This window comes from Dermacentor silvarum, chromosome 3 (genome assembly GCF_013339745.2).
Source record: "Dermacentor silvarum isolate Dsil-2018 chromosome 3, BIME_Dsil_1.4, whole genome shotgun sequence".
Lineage (NCBI taxonomy): Eukaryota > Metazoa > Arthropoda > Arachnida > Ixodida > Ixodidae > Dermacentor > Dermacentor silvarum.
In genome coordinates this window covers 1,577,075-1,599,642 of record NC_051156.1, presented here as the reverse complement: position 1 = coordinate 1,599,642, position 22,568 = coordinate 1,577,075, and the positions used below count along the sequence as shown (strand labels likewise).

Below are 22,568 nucleotides of genomic sequence, written 5' to 3'. Positions count from 1 at the left end.
CCGAGCAAAGTAAAATAGATCCAATCGTCGCACGGGGTAATCCTGCAGGGAACGCACGAAGCAGCACGGTAGGACGCGCAGATCATGCGCGGCTGCAGGGCACGTCGCTGACGAAGGTGAGCCGCGCGGCTCGTGCAACACACGCCGTAGCGTTGTGCGCGTACGACCGCACGCGTGAAGGAGTCGGGCGCGACTGGCGAGGCCAGGTCGTCGGAGCGAAAGGCAACACAACCTCTCACTTCTACAGTCCCAAGCGGCCTCTCACGCGTTCCAGCAGAAGCGCTCCGTGAATGCGTCTCTCTCTCTCTCTCTCTCGGAATTACGTCCGCCACTGCACGTTGCATAGCGCAGCTTGCAACACCGACACCGAGTTCCACCGCGTTGCAATGCTGACAACGCGTTCCATCGGACCCGCTTCGTGAACGCGTCTGTCTATCTCGCTCTCATTTTCTTTATCTCTCTCCCAAGCATAGCGCGTAAAACCTCTTCTTCACCTCGCAGAGCTTTGGCACGAGTCCGTGCGAACACGCCAGCTGTGGACGAAGGCGACGACGCTAGAACGCAATCATATGGTTCGCATAAATGCATGTTGTGTAAGCGTGGCTGTTTAGCCTAGTCAATAAAGAAAAAAGAAGCTGACCGTATAGCCTAGTGGTTACGACGCTCGCCTTGGGACCGTGGGTACGCGGGCTCGAATCCCGTCTCGACAAGAAAGTTTATTAATAGCGAAGCTGTTTAAGCCTGCCATAATTTGTCGTTCGTATCAAGAAACTATCAAGATATAAAATAAACTTTCTTTCCGAGGCAGTATTCGAACCCGCGTACCCACGCTACCAAGGCGAGCGTCATAGCACTTTTTTCTCTTTATTGCATGGAATTATTAGTAGTTTAATGCTAAGCTTGCAGAACATGCATTTATGCGAACCATACGATTGCGTTCGAGTGTCTTCATCCACAGCCGGCGCGTTCGCACACTCGTGCTCTACGAGGTGAAGAAGAGGTTTTGCGCGCATTGCTCGCGTGTGTGTGTGAGAGAGAGAGATTGTGGTTGTGAAGATGAAGAGACGCTATGGAGAGACCTAAAAAAATGAGAGCGAGGTAGAGAGAGATACGCATTGACGGAGCGGGTCTGCTGGAACGCTTTGTCGGCATTGCAACGCAGTGGAACGCGGTGTCGGTGTTGCAAGCTGCACTATGCAGCGCGCAGTGACGGCTGTAAGTCTGAGACGCGCGAAAACAAATTATCATCATCGTGAGCAATAAAATGGGAAGTTCACGCGCACTTCCGGAAAATCTCCGCTCTTTCAAGCGTAGTCGTTATTCCACCGTCACACATAAGTCATTGCCACTGAGTGGGTCGTCGCAACGGTGTCGCCGTAATTCCGATGTCTCGTCACTGCACCTTCATCATTTCTTCTCAATTGTTCGTGTTGCCTTCGTTATTACGCTATCGACGCCATGCCGCCGATGATATGCAGCTGTCATCGCTCCGTACTCTTCATGCCGTGCACTATTACCCACTATCCCATTGCTTCATATAACCAGTAGACGTAACATAGGCAAAGCGTAAAGAAGTCTTCCAGAGATATAGAAGTCGGCAACATACTTCGTCACTGTACTGGGTGTGCCTATTATATTGGGACTCAGTCAAGTTTAAAAAAAGGTGTTTGGCTTTGATATAAACAATAACGTCCATAGGTTGCAACGTCTTTAACCACGGTACTTTTCGTGAACGATTGCACTGTCATTGCCTCATTATCATTCTATTAGTGCTATATAGCTCTCCGTTTTGCGTCATTTCCTGTAAGGACATCGCTCGTTCACGTTGCGCTTTCATAAAGAATAATATACCAGCTGCATAAACGTCGCCGGCAGGTTCGCTTAACACCTTTTGCTGCATAAGAATCGTATCGGCGAATGTCTTCTTTTTGTTTCAGTGTTCTCGCCATCGTAAATCAATATATATATATATATATGACATTACTCAGCCTTGCTTTCCGTTTCTACCATCACCTGATCGCAAATCATATAAGATAGCAGAAACCCTACACTCACACCCTTCGGGGTGGCGCAGTGGCTTGGGGGTTGCGCGACTGTGCTGCAGTGGGACGGGTTAAAAGCCCGGCCCCGAAGGCTGCGTACAAATGGAGGATGTACGCGAAAACCCTCTTGTACACACCCTACAGACCTCCACTGCAGGGCTGTATATATTGTATATAGTGTTGATCCGTTGATATAGTGTGTTGTTATTGTGTGTTGTTAAGTTTCTGTTTGAGGGAAGAGGTTGGGTCGGGCTTTTTTTGTTTTTTCATCGGAGCTTTTCTGCCTCCTCAGCGGACTTTACGCATGCAGCTGCCGCTAGTTAATTGCTCGCTCGGCCTCAACACAACATGGACTACACTGTAAGTGCCACTAGGTATGTGGCCGAATAGACAACTTGGGTCACTCGGCATTTAGACTTGGTCATCGGCAGTAGGGTATGCGGTTTTACAAACAACCGGGGCCACGAATCATATACAATTGAGCCTGTCTCACTAGGTATCGGTGTCGGAATGGAGAGCCCTGATATTTGGTTATGTCCAATTGACCAAGTCCGAGGTGATACTTGCCACAGTAGACAACATGGTGCACTCCACATGATAACTGGGCTTATCAATGAATTTACCAATGCCACAGAAATGGTATGAATCATTAGCAATCCAATAAAATATCACAACAGAAACGGAAACCAGAAGTGAAGAAGTATAGTCCACCGGATCATGGTCCCTAACGCGCGTTATTAATGAAGCTAACCGCGTTCTGAATGTACCTACGCCGCAACGTTTATTTAGCACCCAACTTCCGTTCGAGTTCTCTTCTATCACGCATTAATCAGACCGAAACTATAATACGCATGCGTCGTTTGGGACCATCACCAAACAACCGTAATATAACTAGAGTGTACTAGAATGGCGGAGTGGGTCCAGCAGACGCCTTAGCAAGCGCCGAGGGTGAAGCAATAAACGCGGAAAGTGTGGCGGCGCTGCCATCGCCTTATTCCGAATCTCCAGCCAATAAACGTTGGCTCCGGCTGTTTGGGCAGCGCTCATTGGCTGAGGCGAGCTCTCCGGCTCAGTAGTTGCCATCTGCTCGACGCACCGTCGTTGTTGCGTCGTTTGTGTTCTTTCCGCCGCTCTTTTTGCATTTTATTTACATTAGATCGGTGGGGAATAATTTCAGTGTTACCGCCACCGTGTACCTGCCTGTCAAAGCTCCAGGCAGCTGCGGTAGGGTCTCCGACGCGACAAGCGTCCGGCCCGCGAAGCTGGGAGAAAGCGACGGTGGCGCCACCTGCATTTTCAATAAAATAATGCCTCAGCGCAGAGCCCTCGTGGACCCACTTCACCAATCTAGTACGCTCTAATAAAACGATAGAATATGTCCGAAACCGATCAGCCCAATTCATTTTCTTTATATAAGATATCATTCTAGTGTCAGCGAACTAACATCTCGTGCAAAGCTTGAGAGTCTTTCATCGCGCCGATGGATAGCATGTCTCTGCCTATTCTTCAAGTGTTATCATGCGTCACCTTTTACTCCTCCCATAAAGCCAGCCTATCGTCCTATAGATAGGACGGAGGATAGGAGCCTATCGTCCTATCGTCCATCACAAAAAAGCTGTATAGCCGCCATCAGCTCGAAGCACTGCGCAACGTTCTTCATTTTCTGTCGAGACACCACAAGATTGGAATGGCCTTCCCGCCAACGTTGTGCAACTCTCCAGTAATGCGGCTTCAAGACAACGAGCGAGAAATTGTGCAACACTTATCAAATTTGTAATAGCCCACGTTCATGCAAAATCCCTGCACTGGGGCCTTTGAAGCATTCTAAATAAATAAAATAAAGAATTTGTAGCTTCGTCGATATTCGTTACTGGCATGCCGTTGTGAAGCCTTCGTAATCATTCAGTCGATCTTTAGGCTGCTGTCTCCGTCATGCAGATGTTGTCATTGGTAGTCGTCATTCCGCCGTCATACATAAGTCGTTGCCGCTGAGTCGGCCTTTATTTTTATTTTTATTTTATTTATAGTACCATCAAGGCTTACAGTGAAGCATTACAGAGGGGAGGGGCTATATTAATACAGATAACTACACAAAAATGAAAAAAAAACACGAATACTAATCAGATGAGAATGCATTGTACAATGTAAACGTAACGCAAATAGGAGCTACACAAGAAGCACATCGTGGTAACAAAAAAGAATTACACGAAGAAAAACAGAAAACTTCGGTAATACAGAGAGAGAGAGGAAAATATGCGTCGAAAGGCATGAAGGTTAACCGGAGGTAGTTCCGATTGGCTACCCTACTCGGGGGAAAGGAGTAGGGGGATAAAATGAGAAATCCAGTGGGCGGGGGGGGGGGGAGAAAGAAAGAGAGACGAGCACAAACAAACCGCGTGCACTATAGAGTGGTAGGGTCCGGGCGGCGTTCCTAAAGTCTATGGCGAAGGCCCGTAGACCGCGGGAACCTTCCTAGCGCGAGTAAGGCCTTCAGCGCGGATGTTCTTTCCGAGCCCTAACCTAAAGCTTTTAGTTGCGTTAGTGGACAATTGTGCAATTCGTCCAGCACTCTGCACATCATTTGTCAAAGAACTTTATTGAAAGGCCCTGCGAGTTTGTGGGACGGGCAAATGGTCCCGCCTTGGTGACGGCCAGGAGTTTTTGAGTCCTGGCGGCTTCCCCGGCCCGCTGTACAGCCCAAAGTTGATCGTCAAGGGCAGAGCTGAGCAACACAGTCTCCCAGTGTCATCTGGAATATTTTGTTGCTGCACAAAAATATGTAGATTTTCGACAGGGGTCACTGATGTACCACTGTGCATTGCCTGCGCGTGATCATATTATAAGAAAAATGAAAATTAAATAATTTTTCATAAAGTTGTTAGATTACCTAAATGAAGTGGTAGCAAAAAAATGCTACCACTTTACAACGTGACATTTACAACTTTTTGAATGTTAAAGCATAGGGCAACTCAATACTGGTTGCCATTATTTTTCTTCGTTATATTTTCAAACGAGTTGAATATTTTGCCGTACTTTATCGCACAATTAACCCAAGTAATTAAACTGAGACTTTCAAGTGTTCATTATTCTTGGATAAATGCTTTCAGTGTACGCGGATGCTGCAAAATTTGTCAGCATTTGTAAGTGGGATGTGAAAAACAAAACAGAAATGCAGAACATTTTATATTCTCCGTACCGTTTACTTTCAATGCTATTTCCACCCGTTGTGTGGCTCAACTTTCGTGTTCGCATACTTGTATATGTTTTCTAGCACTAGGTGGGTTGTCTGAGAATTTACGTGAATAAGCAAGCAGCGGTGCTATGCAGGATGTGCCGAGTTTCTCGTTCGCACGAGTTTTACCCGAGTTTGCTCGATGGCAGTCAGTGAACGGAGATAGCAAGGAACGTGCAATAACAGCAGGCAAAAAGAAATGTCGAGATAAAGCCGCGTATGTCAACATGAGCGCACCCTGCGCGGCACAGTGCTTCCGCGCTTCAAGGACAGAGGACTGCGCAACAAAACGCGCCAGCGCCGCGTATTGTTATCAACGTATTATCGCAATTTAGCAATACCGTCACTGCCCCGCTGTCTATCTGCACACTTGCCGTGAGCCGCTTGTCATGCCTTTTTCGGGCGCGTCAAGGGCGTGCCTCATCTTTCAGGTATTATCTTTATATCCTCAATCGAATGCGAACAGGGCACATGCGGTGCATTCTTGCACCTACACTTTCCCTCTATCGAATACATTGAAACACAACAAATAAGATAACGAACATTTTATTTCTAAATGCAAAGGGTTTTCGTTTTGAATGCCATAAATTTACGATGACAAACGGGCATCGAGTGAATTAATAAATTTTGCACTTTTTTTGCCGCGAGTGGCGGCAGTGAGGCGAAAGCTTACAAGAGGATACATTCTAGAGGGTGGCACGCACGGGGGAGTTCATACTACGAGCAGTCACCAGGGGCGCTGCAGTGCTATTCTCGATAAAATCGATGCGATAATGACAAATAAAGTCAGTCATGACAATGATCTCTCCATTCCCTGTCTATTAGGGGAATGGCAACGCAGCGCTGTGGCATGGCTGTTCACTGCGGGTGCTTTCACTGAGGCGGCTACAAAGGCCGCCGCTTTACCAACTGAAACGACACTCCAGTCATAGAGACGGGGGCAACGGCTGTCGCTGCAAAATTGCTGTGCGGTATTGTAGGGTCCGTAGTGACGCAGCACAGTGGAAATTCTCCAGTTTATCTGCGTGCGCGAAGTCTCCGCGATTCATTTCGAAGAAGAGCGTGCTGCCCAGTGACACAATTCATCGCTTGTCACCGCTTGCCCAGTGAAGGTGCCTCCGTGCGCATGTACGCAGAATTTGATTGTGTTGTTCACTCCAATGTGCTTGGCGATTGCCTCTATTGCTGAGCTAACAGCGATCGCAGATGGATATGGTAACGACAGCGCAGTAATCGCATTTTGGCGGGTGAGGGCTCTTCTGTGCAGTTGGGAAATTAGACTTCGAACGCAGGAAGGTGTTGCAATTGTTTAGTGTGCCGTGCTTGTGATGAAGAAATGCCATCGCACTGGGTGTCTTTGCGCTGACCGCTGACCGTGTTTGCGACACTGTGGCTCCGATACATCACTGATGACAGAGCAGCCACCTCAAATTACAGCTGCGATACGTTGTTGGAAAACACTAGGCACTGCTCAGGATCGTCGTCCACCGTGGCGCATCCACGCCTTGCAAGCAGCTACAGTGACCTGCCGATAATTATTTGCTGTGCCCTACGTCACCACAATGCAGGTAATGAACCGTGTTGTGGGGCCATCACAGCCCAAGAAGATATATGCATAAGTCAGCGAAAGTCGAGGCTTTTTTTTACATGGTGGTGCTCAGTGCATCACCGATGACAGTGCGTTGTGCGTGTTTTATTTCGCCGATCAAGACTGTTAATGCCTTTCAGTTCCGCACCACGTCGCTGTTGCTGAAAATTAATTTGGGCGTGGCCCAACCGTGGTGGGCGCGCACCAGTTACATGCATCGCGCGGGGCGTGACCTATGGTTTTGATTGACAGGCGAACTCGTGACAAACTCGTACATCGCGAAACCCCCCTCGAGTTGAACTCGTGAACATGGCGGCGGCAGCAGCCTGTATCATCGCATCCAGCGGCAGTAAGCGTCAATATGACCGTCTGGACCCGTTAACTTACATGACCGGCGCAGAGTTTCGCGTCATTTTTGCGTTTCCAAAACGTCAGTGCGCTGGCTGTATGACGAGTTAAGCGAAGGCTGTTGTCTGCGGAGACAGACAACTGTCCCTCGAGAACTTACCCCCGTAAGTTCTCGAGGGACGCGCTGCCGGCGCGACCTCCACTCGGTGGCCCCGGTTAGATAGCGCAAATTGTCGAGTACATTCTTCGCGGCGGGCAAAAGTACAATCGAGGCCGCCTAACGTCGGGCGACAACTTTCCGCCGAGCCGCCAAAATTACGGCAGTGTTAAAGATGGAGGCCCATGGGCCTTCGGCATGTTCTGCGCGACCAGAGGGGTGCTGCGACTTTACAGGTCGACCAATGAAAGGCAGCGACGCTGCCTTTTATTATTATTATTATTGCAGCCAATGTTCAACCGGGGACCATTTTTCATAGTGACGAATTGGCAGCATACAAATATATCCCAAATTTAGTGGATGCTAACGGGGCTATGCCTCAATCTGCGTTGGGATATAGTCAACCACAGCGTGAACGTTGTGGACCCCATCACGGGCGTTCACACGCAAAAAAAAGAAAGTTATTGTCAAAAAATGAAGCGCCACCTTGTCAGCGATAGGTACAGCGTAACTGCACCGATGCTGGAGTCCCAATTAGGATAGATGTGGTGGCAGTCAAGGGCCACGTGCGCTTCAAATACCCTTTCTTGCATTTGTTAGAAGCCACGGATCGCTCGGGCTACCCAGTATAAAGACTCTTTTCTGCGGTTGTTAGAAGCCGTCGCTCGACGCTTGCTACTATAAAGGTCCATCGCAAAGTAAAAGAAAATAAAGCGTAGTTTTCTGACCCTTCCCTACTGAAAAAACCTCGTATTCCCGGCACATAACTCCTATATCCAATCAGATCATATGGCATATAGGAAAAACGGGTTTTTGTATGGGATCATATGTTTCATATGGGATTATTTGATATGGGAGTTATGGGGCGTATGGATTTTTCAATAGGTTTGTATAAGTGCTTTCCGGCATTCCTAAGTGCTTACACGGTAAGCACGCGGCAAACCACTTAGGCGCTAGCCGACGCTCACTTCATCTCGCAGCTGGGGCAGCTGGGGTGCCTCGATGCGCGCGCTGCACCCTACTGGCAGCCTTTCTTTAGCGCGAGGAACGAGCGATCAGTTAAAATCCCAGTGTGACAACCAGGCTCACACCAATCTGTGCTCGGAAATGGGAGCGCAAGCACGTAGCCAGCCGCACCAATCCAATCCAGAGGAAAGAGAAAGAGCAACGAGCGCTCTGTTAAAAGCCCAGTGAGAAAACCAAGCGCACACCAATCGGTGCTCGGAAGTGCTAGCGCAAGAACGTAGTGAGCCGCGCCAATCGAATCCAGAGAAAAAAAGGAGGAGGACGAGCGTCCCCTCGTGGTATAACGCGAAACGTATTAAACTACAAATTAGTCTAATACACATTCAGTGAACATCTTGTAAAATTTAAAATGCTTATAGCCTACACTATAGTGACTAATATTATTGTACTAAATGCATTTATTTTATAACTTGCTTGTGCCTGTAATGCACTCGGTGGAACGACAAACAAGTGAAAGAGGCACGACGATGCACCGACCGTATGATCGCGTGAGCCCCAGTTTGTCGAACGCCCATATGGAAACGCCCAAAGGTTGATAGCCACCCAGAGTGAATCTAGACAAGGCAATGAAACTGGAGGCGTGCCGACGGACAGACTTTGTCTTGTTACCATTTGATCTTTCATCTTCAGAGGTCGCCAGAGCTCCTGAAGTACCCGAGTTTCGCCAAACTCGGCGCATCCTGCTAGCACCCCAGGTGATACTTTATACTGACCGGGAAAAAAAAGTGAAAGCTTGCACTAGGCCGCACAAAGCTCAAGACACAGCGAAGCTGGCCGATTGATTTCGTCTTGATGGCTTACATATTGATGGCTTACATAGAATGTTGGCGCATGCGCAACACCACAGTCACGAGATCTTTCCTGGCCTCGCAAGACGTACTCACGGCAAGTTCTCCAAAGTCGTACTTGGTCAAGCTCTGTAGTGCTTGCAGTAGGCTCACTGCGCGTTGTATAGCGCAGCTTGCAACACCGATACCGCGTTCCAATGCCGACGGAGCGTTCCACCGCGTTGCAATGCCGACAACGTGTTCCAGCAGACCCGCTCCAAGAATGCGTCTCTCTCTCTCTCTCTCTCTCTTGGAATTACGTCCGGCACTGGACGTTGCATAGCGCAGCTTGCAACACCGACACCGCGTTCCAATGCCGAAACCGCGTTGCAATGATGAAAACGCGTTCCAGCAGACCCGCTTCGTGAATGCGTCTGTCTATCTCGCTCTCATTTTCTTTAGCTCTCTCCCGAGCGTAGCGCGTAAAACCTCTTCTTCACCTCGGAGAGCTTTGGCACGAGGCGGTGCGAACGCGCCAGCTGTGGACGATGACGACGACGCTCGAACGCAATCATACGGTTCTCATATATGCATGTTGTGCAAGCGTGGCTGTTTCGCCTAGTCAATAAAGAAAAAAGAAGGTGGCCATATAGCCTATTGGTTACGACACTCGTCTTGGGACCGTGGGTACACTGTAAAAAAATTTCTTCAGTTTACGGTGAAAGTTGAAGGTAAAACGTTGCCGGACACTTTTCCGTAAATGAAAAACAGCGTTTCCGTCAAACGGATGGTCTGTAAAAATTTTTTCCGTTGAATGGAAAACGGAGAGTTCCGTCAAATGGAAAACGGTGATTTCCGTCGAATGGAAAACGGAGAGTTCCGTCGAATGGAAAACGGTGATTTCCGTCGAATGGAAAATGGTTATTTCCGTAGTTGTGATCACGGAATTGTCTGTATTTTCCAAATACAAAACGGTGAGCTCCGTAGAACGGAAATTCTGTAAATTGAGCACCGTACTTTCCTAATTAAAAACGGACAGACCGTAGTGAGGAAAGGTATGCACATAAAACACACAAAAAGAACAGAAAGGAAGACAGAAACACCTTTTTTTTGTTCTTGTGTCCATGTCTTCTATGCTTGCGTGCCTGTACCATGAATCCGTATGAACTTGTTCAGCTTTATCGTGCTTCGTATCAACAGGTGGCAGGTGCAAAATTTGTTTTGTAAATGATGATGCGGGTGTATATCTCCAGCAAATGAGAAAATTGTTTGTTTCATTGAAATAAGTTATACCAAGTTGTACATTACAACATGGCTAACTCACATCAGATATAGCTTGAAATGGGGCAGAAATCAATGCACATAAGTGGACATACACCACACTGAAAATGCTGTGTGTGCACGTTTCCTCCTTGTGTAACTGTCTTCTACACCGCTTCATCTTCGTGTCAGTGTTGCCATGTTGCATTTGAGTTCTGTACATGACGTGTACAAAGCATACATACAAATTCGTGCCCAAAAAGCAACAAGCCACCTGAATCTGAACGAAACTGCGTGTTTATTGTGCTTTACTGAAAAAAACTTGCAAGATAAGACACCAGAAATGGGCTGACGAGAAGGATTGGTTGAGAATCGAAATGACTGGTTGCTTGCAGATGCCTCCTGCCTTTGCCTGAAAAGGAAAAAAAAAACAATCAATTAAGACTCTTTATTAGTAGTAAAATCTCGTTACAAGAGACACTCGGTTACGGTTATGAGAGACATTTCAAAATGGTTTGGTTGGTTTTCCTATGTTCGCCATGTTAACAACATTGCATACAAGAGACATGGTTACAAGAGACACTCGGTTACTAAGGACAACTTTTTTTATGTCCCTAGAGCAAATTCTTCACTATTTATAAGAGACACAACCCAGACACGCTCACGTAATGCGGCTAATGTCGTACTAACCGGTATGCGCTGCAATTTTCACTCCCTTGGCTCTATTTTGTTTCGTTCCGCAGCCGGCTGTCATTCCTCACATGGTTGAGACTACCAATTTCACTGAATTTTCTGCCATTATGCTTCTATAATCGTCGCGCTCAAACACCGACTTTGTGACAGAGTACCATTGAGTTGGATTTCTGTCACAGCGTATACGGTGCTGGTCGCTTTGTATGCCGGTAATCAAACTCCGGAGCCATAGACATGTTTCCATGAGACAGCTCTGTTCGCATCAAAGATGAGTTTAAACACACTTTGGTGCTCATGTATAATAAAGTGGTCTAGTCCGACTCCTCAGTGTTTTTAGAATTTTGGTTACAAGAGACCTTGGTAACAAGAGACACGTTTCCCGAGTCCCTTGGGTGCCTCTTGTAACAAGGTTTACTGTACCACCATCATCACCGTTTTTAGTCAGATACATCAACAATAAATGATTTCCAAGTCACAAATGTAACCACCAGTGCTCTAAAAAATGTCATACTCTGCCTTGTTGGTATATGTTCTTAGCCTTATAACATGAAAAACTTCAGACGAAATCTACCCAAGTTATTTGATGGATCACTTGGAACAGGCAAAACTCTCATGTGCACATTGACAGTCAGAGATTACATTTTCTGCATGTAGGTAGAGCTACCACGACCCCCACCATACTGCGGACCATGGCTTTCAACTTTCACTGCTCTAATAGAAAACCTTGCAGATTCCACTGTTTTCCCAAAACAATGAAGCACTCTTAAAACGAGCTCAAACCACTCATGTTGTACAATTCCGATGCAAAACAACCAAGCCAGAGGTACTGTCCAGATGACCAGCTTATAAATTGGCAACAATATGAAGAAAGCATGCCTTGCAATACAACATGTGTGCCTTTCAGCCTCTTTCAGATTTGGTTGGTTTTTGTCATGAAAGTATCAATGTGCAATATACTTTTTACTTAAGCAATGACAATTGAAAGTTATGGTCGGCAGTGCGTCAACATACTATCTCCACCCCCTTAAAAAGTTATAATTATAGACACACCACCCAAGGTCAATCCACATAAGTCGCTGTGTTCCCCCCAAAATTTGCCGTTTTGTCAATCTGTGCTTTTCGAAGTAGCCTGTAGCACTTTCGCGACGTAAATGAACCTGCAACAAGTACACATGGACCCCATATGTGGCAGCTACAGGCAGTACCGTTTATTCTGTCCATTCCTTGACTGGCAACCCCAGAACCAAACAAATAATGCAACATGTCGTTCCAGACAGCATTACTTGGGTGACGTGCTTAATTTGGGAATTCCGCCTCTCCTAAAGAAATTTTAAAGTAAAGCTCAAACTAAAGCAATGTCCAAATATGAGCGCTTCTCGTGGATTTTGAGAGTCAACGAGGACAGAGCTATTTGCCCAAATGTCTGCGACTTCAATGGCAACAGGATGGCCAAATTCCGTGCTGTTAATAGATGCAGAGAAAAACACACTGAACTTAAAACATGTGCAATGATGTGTTTTCAAAGTTTTACTTTATATCGTAGCAGGGATACTCCGTGGTAATTAGTTGGAATTCATGCTATTTGCCTGCAGTCTGTGCCAAAATATTCTTAGAGCCATAGCCACAACACTTTTTCTTTGGGATTAATCAAAATACGGATTTGGCAGAATCCAGAAAAAAATGCTTCCAACTGAACAGGTGCTTCTATATTTTATTTTCAAAGACAATTCTTTTTCTTGCGAAACTAACAATGAGGGTAGCTATAGGGGCTTGTTTGTATGGCATCTTTTTGTACCTGTTTTGCAGCGCAAGGCTGAACAACAGGTACAACAGAAAGGCACATTTGACATGCACACAGTGTTAACTTCCAACATCAGATTTATTTCCTGTTCTCGTCACTATATATACCCTCAAAACGTCATACAACACGTGTGAAGGCACGGTAAACATGAACTAAAGAAAACCAGGAACCACACGCATGCAGTTTTTTTAGCCACACAGATTGACACATGTACACGTTTAACGCGAACAAAGATAATCAAGCTCTTTCGAGGATAATGAAATTGAAGGCTTACTGATGCATGCGTCACCAAATGTTGATATGTTTCTAGTGTCTATAGTTCAGCGCATTATCTTGCACCTGCTTCTATTCATGATGACTGCTTTTTTGAATCTAGGTTTGCACTTATCTTTGGCAATGAAGGGCAAGAAAACCGTCAGCAGCCAGGGTATTTAATTTGTTATTGTGTTCTCATAGCCTGTCATTTAAACATCTAACAGTTTGGCCAATGTAGGACCCCCCACACCCAAGAGGAATGCGGTATACAACACACGCGATATAATCAATGAATTTGCTTTTATGTTCCTTCTCGCATGCAGTATCCAAAATTCTTTCTGGCCTTGACTTCCCACACAGGCTCATTAATTTAGTAGGCGTCGAAAAAACAACATTGATGTCACTCCTTCCAGCAATCTTTAATCTGTGGGAGAAACTATGTATGGCAGCAATCTTTTTCTTTATATCGGTACTTGTACCATATACCTGCTCAGAACCTTTTTGCTGTGCCTTTTTAAGCAGTCCTGCTGCGACTGACATGAGCACGTGGCTCGGGTAAACAAAGCCGCTTAAACGTGAGACTTGCCGTTCGAAGCAATCGTGCATTAGGTGCAGGATAGCCATGTGACGGGAAGTTTGGATTCCTTCACATTAATTTTGTGCTCACCGATAACAAAACCTGCTGGGGTTAAGAACCTAGGGCAAGTAAGCCACTTTTACCATTTCATTCCGTGCATACAAAACTTGAAGAGGGGGAATCATGAAGGTGTGTTTCAGTGAAGCGCTCAAGAAGCCATGCCGGCACCTAATGCACAATAGCTTCAGATGGCAAGTCTCACGTTTAAGCGGCGCTGGTTACCCGAGCCAAGTGAAAAAAGGTTCCGAGCAAGGTGAATGGTACAAACACCGACATAAAGAAAGGTTGCTGTCATCCCCTACATACATAGTTTCTCCCACAGAATAAAGATTGCTGGAAGGTCTGATATCAACATAGTTTTTTCAGCTCCTAATAAATTGGGGAGCCTGTGTAGGAAGACAAAGCCAGAAAGAATTGCGGATACTGCATGCGAAAATGAACATAAAAACAAATTCATTGATTGCATCACGTGTGTTTTATACGACATTCCTTTGAGTGTGGACGGTCCTACATTGGTCAAACTGGTAGATGTGTAAATGACAGGCTACGAGAACACAATAACAAAGTAAATACCTGGCTGCTGATGGTTTTCTTGCCCTTCATTGCCAAAGATGCAAGCGCAAACCTAGATTAAAAAAAACAGTTATCATGAGTAGAAGCAGGTGGAAGATGATGCGATCTTTGTTCGCATTAAACGTCTACATGTCTGTCAATCTATGTGGCTAAAAAACTGCATGCGTGTGGTTCCCGTTTTTTTTTAGTTCATGTTTACCGAGCTTTTACACGTGTTGTATGACGTTTTCAGGGTATATATAGTGATGAGAACTGGAAACAAATCTGTTGTTGAACGTTAACGCTGGCTGTGCGTCAAATTTGCCTTTCTGTTGTCCTTGTCGTTCAGCTTGCGCTACAACAAAATAGAAGATATCATTGATTTCATTGTCGTCAGGCTCGGGCACAAAATAAAATTTGTTCACCAAAATTAAGTGGTCACCAGGCATGTCTAGTTGAATTTATCTGAACATGCTCTACTGTCGGTGGTGAAGATGTTGCCAGTTTAAAGGGCTGCAAGGCACTAGTTATGTTTTCTAGGGCAAGAAGGCAACAGAGTATGTAACCTAAGGCAAGTAGTCACAGGAATCCTGGATCGGTAGAAGAAAATTTAGAAAATAATAATTGGTTGGAACATATATGTCACACACTTCTGAGTCACCAAGCGCTTGTCTTTGTCTCCCTTTCTTGTGCCTGTGTATTTTTATTGCGCTAAGTTACTTGTTCATTTATGCACTATGATGATGAACTTGTTTTGGAAAACTTCAAATGTGTACCTGACATTTGACTCCCTTTTGCATGTAAGTAAACATTATGAACTTGTCGCTGTGAACATTCATCTCCATTTGCTGTACACTTGTGATATAGGGTTAACAGTATTTGAAGGTTTGTGCATTAAGGCAGGAGAGCAGCACTTGCTGGATGGCTCATCAATTAATTTGCAGAAAAATGCAGCAGTGTGCAACGATTGCATCACTAATGACCTTGAAAATCTTGTTAGTTATTCATTTGTAAACACCTGTTGTCAAACAGCCTGCTGACTAAAGGTCTGAACACGTTATACAGAATTATAGCAGGTACTACTACACGAAAGAAAACCTGTAATAGAACCTACCAAATACCGTATCAGTGTAGTGGCAGGTCAAATGGCTCCTCAATGCTTGTGTCCTTCCTGGGAGAAGGAAAGAAATGTTAAGCTTACACTGACAGCACCAAACCACACAAACGTAACTGCCACAGGACATGAGGAGTTGTAACTAGATACAGTCAACCTGCTTAACCATCTCATAGACATTCAACGACAGAATGTACCTTCATGGAGCCTCTAATCTATGAAATTCATGCTGTAATACAAACATGCTAGCAGACAGAATCAAAATTGCATGCATGGAAATTCTCAGGAAAACTACATTTCCTAGCTACCACAGTCCACTCCTTGTGAAGTACAAGTGACAGTCTAAGCTACAATCAGAAGGTGGAAAATTCGGGATCCTTTCTAGTAAACAACTAACCATATCTCTACCTGTACTCAGCAATACAAAGGTGAATCACAAGTACTATACTGATAAAGAAAACTTCAGAACTGCTGCTAAGTGAGTGCTATAAATAAATGATTTCGAATTTATCTTCATGTAAGACTAGGCGTGTTAACTTTCTTTACATTACATGAAAGACTGGTCAGAAAAATATTGCATTCAGTCAATATTGTGATTTGCAAAACAGTAGTAAGAGGTTAAGGTTGGAGACCCTCAGGTGGTATGTTACGATGTTTCGAGAAATTGTTTCAAGGAGCCTCTTTCCTTAACCCTTTCACATGCCAATTAGTTGTGGTGATTGAAAACTTAGCTTCACCGCATTTCTTACATCTTCATATTCATAAAATGCTTACAGAAGTACAATAGATTAGGAGTTTTCAGTTCTTTAGTGAGTTTGTCAAGTTTATGGAATGTGCACTCCATGCAAAAACTCAGTGCAAGTACATCAGATTTGCAAACATCAACTATTTGATGTCTACCAGGCTTGAATAGCACCTATCCAGCCATTCGAAAATTATGACTGGTGCAACACACTGTGAAAAACGATGAAAGAAGTGACATACATACAATTACATACACCAAGCAAAGTACCCAACCATCTACCTTCATACTTCCTTTACTAAAACAATTTGCCTGTGTAATTCAAACATGCAGCACTATTTCAATTAGAAGAGTTTGAAGATGTACGGGACACATTTTAAATATCCTTACTTTAATCAATGCCATTGCTATTAATGCACTATCTTGGTGTATTGAATTGTGTGCATAGCGTCGGAAAGGATTAATCATATTCATGTAATCTTTACTGAAACTCAAGGCATAATACTCATATTTGTTTACAGTTTTGTGATGAGACAACACGACAGATGCGGGAGTTAAAAAAGCATCTTTATAAAATGCTGTAGAAAGCAAGTTGAAGCAAGTTTCTACAACCTCTCGCAATACCGAGCTATTTCCCATGAGTGTTCTAACAGTTCCTTGTAACATGATGCACTGTTTTCACAGACATAGCTTGAATCTTTGTATCTCAAGTTTTGGAAGCAACTTATGAATTGCTATAACAAGCAGATTTGAAGCCCCTACCCAGACTGCACAGCCACTTTAACACCACGTGTAATGAATTATGTCATCCATATGGCACAGTTTCCGATTATATTCCCAAGCATGAATCTTATAATTGCAAGTTATGTAAGAGTGTACCTATGCGATTACTTGGGGACAGCACGAAAAGACGGGAGAAGGCTAGACAACATGAATGCAGGCAAAGAATTTTGTTTACAGACAAACATATATATACTAGGCTTGTTGTCCTGCGTAGTTGCAGCTGCTAGATAGCGGGATAATGTAAACAACAACCGCACAGTTGATGAACTGCTGTTCTGCCTTTTGCTACACTTTGCGTCAAGGCTCGGTCCGAGTCACCCTTTTCGCACAATGTACCCCGATTGCTCGACGTGAAAAATAAAAGAAAAGTTCCAGCTTTCCCAACAGTCTCTTTGACACTATGACTGACCTTGTGAATATGATATAACAGTGGCCACCACACTTTAAGGAAATGTTAGACATGGGTTCAGAAGCTCTCCTCCACTTGGTGATGCCTCGATTTCTTGAGGACGCCTTTTGGTGTTCCTGTGATGAACTTCACAGCGAAAGAGTGTGCCGATGCGGAAGGCAGAATACCCTCCTCCAAACATGGGGCATAGCTCCAGCATACATAACACTAACCAAAGAAAACCCTGCGGTCCAGAAATGGAAGATCACTGTCTAGTGGTAGTTTTTCCCCGTACGTGAACTCATCTAGCACTGCAGAGAAGACAGGAAGAAAATCACTCTACCCATTTAGTAGCCTTACTTCACCTAATATAGAGGAGAAAGTTGCCAATGAAGCAAAATAACTTTACTACACTGGTGCCCACAATAGCTAGTGTTTTATGGTTACCTGACAGTGTTTTTGTCTGTGAGAAGCTGCCAAGCAAGGCTACTCAAGGAGTTCAGTCATTTTTAATGTCTCCTCCACAGTGCCAGGTGTGCTCATGGAAGTAAAACTGCTGGAAGGCAAGCTCCAATATCTGGCTTGAAGGTTTTCTGTGGTGAGCATTGTGCTGGATCTATGCCCCACACTCAAAAGTGTCTTGGCCTTTCCTATTAGCGCACTTGAACACTGAAGCGTGTTGTTGCTACAGGAACACAAGGGCACTACCACGAAGTGGAGGGGAGCTTCAAGACCCAAGTATGGTTGCTTTTAACAGTGTGTTCGCACTGCCTTTCGCCATGCGTTGCCAAGAAGCATTTAACGGAGCTGAACATAGGTGAAGTCTTCAGTCGGAGTACTTCAAGGAAGCCAAGGCCTATCACTGCTATACAATAGGTACACAAAGGAAGCTGTCAATTCAAACAAATTGCTAGGGAGAGTTGGAACTACCTTTTTATTTTCAGGGCCAACAAACTGGTCAGGTACGAAAATGTCAACCGGACCAGGTCAAGACAAGAAGTTTGCATCAAGAAGTATGTGCTGGAGATCATAGGAAGTGCAGTTGGTGCTGTTTACAACATCCTACTGCCCTGCAGCAGCAATTATGTTGGACAAACAGGACGACGACACAAGGACTATCTTAGGAAACACGCACAGACCCTCAACACAAGATGGGGAAGCAACGTAGCTATTGATGCTGCTTTGTGCAGTTGTATATCAAGTTTTGAGCAATGAAGAATCCTCATGGCACATGTTCAAAACATACAAAACTCGCAGAATAGCCCCCACATATGCTAGTGTGTATACACTTAATCTTCTAGACAAATTAAGGTATTTCAGATGAACTGCTAGAGCGTTCTGAACTGGGCTGGTTGGTGCATGTATAGGAAGGAACTGAATGGTGCCATAGACAGGTTAAAGGGAATGTGTTGCTGTGCCCTTCACCTTCACTTCATTCTGGCAGTAGTGCTGTTCATTCCCTTCAAAATATTCATATATTTTGGCCATCTGACCACGTGACACAGCTGTGTGCTGAAGCTATATTTTACCTTGTTATGATACCTTCCAATGTCACACGCAAATCCGTCGAGGCATCTTCACCTATTATAGTAAGCTGAGCAGTGGCTAACAGTGAGCTTAACTGTGGCTACACTTAGTTACCATGAAGCCCATGCATGACAGTGTTAGAGGTCAGTATGCAGGTGTTTTTGCATACTCATAGAGGCAAACTAAACGAAGAATTTTTATTGGTGCATGTTTTATCTGTTGCCTCATATCCCGAAATCTGGTGCTATTAGTGTTTTTTGAACACAACTCATGTGCAACCTAGACAAGTATGAAACAATCCCACTTTCAAGTCGACGTCCTCATGCTGAACCAATTGGTTGCCCCAGGAAGAACAAAACATCATTTATCTTTTGGATGCATCTGCAACAATTATTATACTTGTATAGGCATTGTCATTCAACCAACATTTGCAGTCAATGTCCATTAGGACTGCATATGCATGACTGATATACGATAGAATGGCACAGCTTACCAGAACAAATAGCACAATGCAAGACTGCTTTGCCACTGGTGTTGCAAGCAGGCCCCCATGACTGAGAAACTGAATGCAAGGCGGCACACAGACATCCTTCACTGGTGCAACAGCTGCAAATGAAATACTGATATCAGTTACTTTCTGACCGGTCATCCAAAGCAAAGCACAAACATTTTTATATGCAATTACACTATTGCATATAAGCTCGTCACTGAGTTACTGTTATTGCTGTGAGATAGCTCACAGTATTTTATAAAGAGCTAATGGCCTCGTTTAACTTTTTGCAAAAAAAACTTTATGAAGCACTTTCTATTAGAAAAATGAGCTGACAAAAATTTTGCCCTGCATAACTTACAACACATGCACGCATTTTAGAATTATTGCAATGATGCGTGTAAGCTGAAAATTAGTCTATGCAACTCGAGACAGTAAGTGTGAACCTCCCTTCAACATCAGTGTTGACATATAGTTTGGTTTGTTTTTACACTTGTTAGGAATATATATATAACTTTGGAATGTCCGTAATGCACGTTTGGCCACCACTATTCTATGTCAAGGTTAAGTTAAAAATTACTTTTCGCATGCATTTGTTTTACAATTACGGCCGCATATGGGCAGAACTTAAGCGGCAATCCTCCCTCCCAGAATACGTGATATGCTGACGTACTGCGTCGGAACGTTAATCGTCAGCCTGGTAGCTGTCAAAAAAAAAAAAAAAAAACAACGCGAATACAGATTGCCAGGTAGAAAATAATCCGTTTCCTTTGCAATGACTCTTAACGGGTATCACGCGGACAACTTTCAATTGCGATCGTGCACGATTGCTCGGGCTCTACTACAAACGAAAGGGCACCGTGTGACACCCGTGTTCCCTACCACTGCAGGTGGCACAAGGTTATGGCAGTAAGCACGCTCCACCGTCATTTGATTGTAATGAAGGGGCATGCACATCGAACATGCTCAATGAGGTCTTCATACATGAGCAATCTTCCAATCACGGTCGTGAACACTGCGATTATGCACGCCCAGCCAAGGCACTGCGTCCGAAGCTTATAATAATGGCTAAAAATTTCACTGTGATGCAATGCGTCACCGAATATTGGTAACATAACGTTGCACCGCGTCGAGAGAGATACTAACGGGTACAACGCCTTCACTTAATTTTGGAACGTCGAGCACACCGCACAACACAGTACTAACTGGAATGCTAACGTCCGTAAACCAGCGGCCACATTAGACGACAAAGGAGCTACTAGAGGCGTCAACGCCGCTAATATTGCCTACACGTCTCAGTTGTAGTGAGTATGCATTCAACACAACAAATGAAACACCCCTTTATCACAGACTCGCAATGTCGCTTTGTCAATCCTCATGGCCAAGGAATCTCGCTAAAGAGCGTGCTCACACAACACAATTGAGCCCATCACCGGCCATCGCGGAGCATTTCGCACGCGCGACGTGCACCAACAACGAAAAAAGGACACTTAAATCACTTACTTGTGTAACAATCCAGCGCCGATTCCTTCCTATTTAGTGTGAAATCACAAATGCGACAGGAACACCACCTCCACCGTCCGCCATTAGCGAGTACTCGTACAGTTGTTTGTGCTGGAGGAATCCAACCCAGCGTGTAGGCGCGATGAAGGGGTGGTAAGCAGCGCCACCGCTCAAACCCTACCTGCTTCTTTTTGTGTGTTTACTATGCTCGCACGCGAATAATGTTCAAACAGCGTTATCTATGGTGATATATGTAACTGGCAGTGAGAGTAGACAGTGTCTTTTCGTTATATTCTTTGTGTGTTCATTTTTCACTAGTAACATGTTCAGTTGCCCTCCTCATGAAATTACGGACGGCTCTCCGTATTTCAGAAACGGAGCTCACGTCCGTCTTTTTTACGTAGAATCCCGCCGTTTTTCATAAACGGAGCTCACGTCCGTCTTTTTTACGTAGAAACCCGCCGTTTTTCATAAAACAGAATGGTCTACGTAAATTTTACGTAGGTTTTTGCTGTAAAATTACGGAAATTTTTTACAGTGTAAGCGGGCTCGAATCCCACCTCGACAAGAAAGTTTATTAACAGCGAAGCTGTTTAAGCCTGCCATAATTTGCGGTTCGTATCAAGAAACTGCCAAGATATAAAATAAACTTTTTTTTCCGATGCTGGATTCGAATCCGCGTACCCACGCTTCCAAGGCGAGCGTCATAGCACTTTTTTTCTCTTTATTGCATGGAATTATTAGTAGTTATATGCGAAGCTTGCAGAACATGCATTAATGCGAACCATATGATGTCGTTCGAGTGTCTTCGTCCACAGCCGGCGCCGCGTTCGCACGCTCGTGCTCTACGAGGTGAAGAAGAAGTTTTGCGTGCTTTGCTCGGGTGAGAGAGAGAGAGAGAGAGATTGTGGTTGTGAAGATGAAGAGACGCTATGGAGAGACCTAAAGAAAATGAGAGCGAGAGAAAGACAGAGAGACGCATTCACGGAGCGGGTCTGCTGGAACGCTTTGTCGGCACTACAACACGGTGGAACGCGGTGTCGGTGTTGCAAGCTGCACTATGCAACGCGCAGTGACGGCTATTTTTTAGGCCCCTCATGAAGTGAAAGCAACCTAAATAAAAGTGAGGGAAACCCGCACCACCAAAGGTGTCGCAGGTTTAAATCAATTAAACATAGATGAAAAGGGGTATCAACCAAAAAAAGTTTTGAGAAAAAGCCAATTAAAAACATTAACTGCGAGATAGGCGGCACCAAATGCCAAAATGATATCGTGACCAACGGAAAGTTCGATAGACCCAAAGGTCAGCATCGGCATGGTGGGATGCGTCTCCACTGCGTTTATTAAGACATAGTTGACAAAAACACTTGATGCAAAGAGGGAAAAGAGGAGGTCTTTAGGTTAAACAAGAAAGGTGTACAAGGCGGCAAGGCAGGCCACCGAGAACAAAGGCTACGCAGGTGCGGACAGGTTTGCAGTTGACCCAAAAAGTCCAGGAATAGTTGGTGATGTACTGGAAAATGGCTTGAAGCTGGGGAATAACTAAAGAATAGGCGGGAGGTAAATCTAATAAGAAACAAAAAACAATATGATGTGCCTTAGAAAACAATGAGGAAACCAAAAGGCGTGGTCCGGGGAGCGATAAAAATGACGATGATGATGA

At 44.8% G+C, this 22,568-nt stretch overlaps 1 long non-coding RNA gene across 1 annotated transcript; it reads right to left on the bottom strand.

Annotated features, from left to right (window-relative positions):
• Positions 1-10,769: 10,769 nt before the first annotated feature.
• LOC125943707 (uncharacterized) lies at positions 10,770-21,175 on the bottom strand. The gene is made up of 4 exons (XR_007465849.1): positions 20,906-21,175; positions 19,406-19,518; positions 15,473-15,529; positions 10,770-10,832 (listed from the first exon to the last, which is right to left on the bottom strand). It is a non-coding gene; the product is annotated as an uncharacterized LOC125943707 (long non-coding RNA).
• Positions 21,176-22,568: the final 1,393 nt, after the last annotated feature.